This window comes from Manis javanica, chromosome 2 (assembly GCF_040802235.1).
Source record: "Manis javanica isolate MJ-LG chromosome 2, MJ_LKY, whole genome shotgun sequence".
Classification (NCBI taxonomy): Eukaryota; Metazoa; Chordata; class Mammalia; order Pholidota; family Manidae; genus Manis; species Manis javanica.
Window position 1 is genome coordinate 158,021,002 of NC_133157.1, and position 3,093 is coordinate 158,024,094.

Here is a 3,093-nt window from a genome sequence, read left to right on the forward strand (position 1 = left end):
CATTTAAAACAAAATTCTAAATCAAAATACAATCAAAAGACTAAATCTGGATGAAATTCAAGAGCCTATTTGCTTAGTGTTAACTGATATTTTTAGGAGAAGGGAGGTGAGCTTTTTTTTGTCCCTTCTATGTCAGATTACCAGCACTCAATTCATGGTTGCTTTAACAATTAAAATTATTCTCATTTATACTCCATGCAATAAAATAGTATAATATAAATTAGTATGTTAGTCTGACTTTGTCACAAAAGTATTATTGTGAAACATTTATCCTGAGCATCCCTCAACTGTCCTCATAACACTCTACAGCTCAAAGAGTGAGAAAGGGTATTTAAAAGCAGATGCTTTGATTTTATATAGATATACATAGTCAGTTCCTCTCCCCCAAGTTGGCTACGGAACAATTTTCTGCCCCTTCTCCATGTTTCCCTGTGAGCACAGGGCAATAAGATGTTGATGAGAAATAACCATTTGCTATTCTCTTTTACAGAGTAGGATACATGTCTGGCTTTTGACTTGGAGGAAGCCAAGGTGTAACTTTCTTCAGTCATCCAGAATCCGGGTTCATCCAACACCAGCCACCTCGATCATGCTGCCTAAGTTCAATTCCAGTGAGATCAAAACATATACCTGAGGTGCACTGGTGGAGAAGTCGGTGCCACATCTGCCCTGGCCCCCAGGATGGGCCCCCTGGGTCTGACTGAGGTGGCGCCTTCTGCCTCTGCCTTGATCATCAAAGCCCTCAAGGAGCCACCAAGGGACAGAAGCAGAGAAACATTAAGCGCAGAGGGGATACCATTTTTGTTGAGATTATAAACATTGCCTGACAGATGCAGCACCAATCTTTAGCTAAAGAACTTTCCGGACCATAAAAGAGATCCCAGGGACTGCCAGTCTGTGGGCTGCTGTGCTGATGGCCATCAGTCTCATGACATCAACACCACAGATGACATCAACAGTGGTGCAGCGGAATGCCCAGCTAGTAAAGTATTACAAAGAAAAAATTTTCAATAAAGGATCATTTGACAAGCCTCCCCATAAAAAAGAATAGGATACAAAATATAAGTTTTCTTAAATTAACAAATGCCATATTCTTATTCTATACAATCTGTGCATAGAGATCTAAACAGAACCTTCAGGAGTTAAAAATATAGCACAAAATAATTCTCCCATTGCACAGGTCAAAAGCTCCAGAAAACCACAGATGTGTCCAGGCAAGTAGTAAGAGCATGAAGGGTAACAAAGAAAGCACCCCAGTACCCAAACTGCATAAAGTAATGGACAAATCTAAAAGTACCATGTGGCTTCCTTCCAAACCCATCTTTACTTCATTTCTAAAGATTTAGCTAAAACAGAAGCTTCTAGGACTGCATTTCTTAACCTAAAATGCAATCATTTCATATCTGCCCACTTAGCTAAACTAAGGGACAGTGTGGTCTTTTGAGTTGGAAATGAAGGTTATGATAGCTGTCTTCATTTCCTGCCCAATAAAACTCATTGTTCATGTTTTTAATTGACTATAGAGTAGATGCTAACCAATGATCATGAAAGCTAAGAAGTTTCAAGTTTTGTACAAATTTAAGAGTAATTTACATGGTTCAGAATATAAAGAATTTTTACTTTGTTGTCCCGTCTCCTTTGGGCTCAGCCCCACTCTTCCTTACACATTTCGTAAAGGCCAATATGATCCTTTGTTTGATTTGTTAATATGTCACTTGGGAATAGAATATAAACTATAAATGAGAGCACAGCTTTGAAAGTTTGGTCATTGAAGTCAGTATTTTTGGCTAAGCACCTAATAATAACCCACTGTCAGAAAAGATATCTTCCAGCATCCAGATAGCAGCCAATTGATTTACAGTTATTTTTACCATTATTATTTTATACACTTAAATCAAGGATGGAAAACTTCAAGCTTGTATTGGTTGAAAACTTTCCAAGCACCTGAAATAACTTTAGTGTTATATGGGGTTACCAAAAAAAAAAGCTTAGGCAATCCTATCTTCAAATCCGCACCGTATGTTACTTAAAAATCAGGATATTTACATAGTAAGCTCTGTTACTAGTAAAATAAGTTGAAGAATGAGTGGTTCTAACTATCAAATGTCCTCATTAATGATTAATATGGTCATCATATTTTGATTATCAGTTTTCAAACAACTGGAATGTGATGATAATCTCATATCAGAATTATAACGAATGTAATATTTTCTTTCGCTATGGGCTTTCAGGTCATCATTAAAAATAAGTCAGTTTAAAAAGGGGAAGTGGTTCAAAAACAAAAAGGCAAATCACCCAATTAAAAAATAAGCAAAGGACTTGAACAGGTATTTTTCCAAAGAAGATACACAATGGCCAACTAGCACATGAAAAGATGCTCAACATCATCAGTCATTGGGGAAATGCAAATGAAAACCACAATGAGATAGCAATTCACATCTACTAGGATGGCTATAATTAAAATAAATTTTAAAAAAGGAAAAATAATAAGTGTTATCAAGGATGCCGAGAGTTTGAAACAACTCCCTTTTCCACTGCTGGTAGGAATGTAATATGGTTCAGCCACTGGGGAAAACATTTTGGCTCTTACTCAAAAAGTGAAACACAGAATTACCAAAAGCTCCTTAAAGTCCACTCCAAGGTATATATCCAAAAGAACTGAAAGCACAGATTCAAACAAATATTTATACACCAATGTCCACAGCAGTATTATTCATGATAGCCAAGGGGTGAAGACAACCCAAATGCCCATCAGTGGATGAAATGGATAAACAAAATGTGGTCTATACATATAATGGGATATTATTCAGTCATAAAAAGGGATGATGTACTATTCATGCTACAACCTGGATAAACCAAAAAACGTGCTGAGTGAAAGAAGCCAGGCACAAAAGGCCACATACCCTCTGATTCCATTTGTATGAAATATCCAAATAGGGAAAATCTAGAGACAGAAAGCAGATGGGTGGTTTCGAGGGGCAGAGGGAGAGGAAATGGAAAGTGACTGTTTATTGGAAATGAGGCTTTCTTTTGGAGTGATGGAAGCATTTTGGAACTCTATTCAAATGGTGGTGGCCCAACAATGTGAAGATA

The 3,093-nt window shown here is 37.1% G+C and overlaps 1 pseudogene; it reads left to right on the forward strand.

Moving 5' to 3' along the window:
- Positions 1 to 526: 526 nt before the first annotated feature.
- Positions 527 to 1,014, forward strand: LOC118968323 (large ribosomal subunit protein uL11 pseudogene; annotated as a pseudogene).
- The last annotated feature ends 2,079 nt before the right edge of the window (positions 1,015 to 3,093 follow it).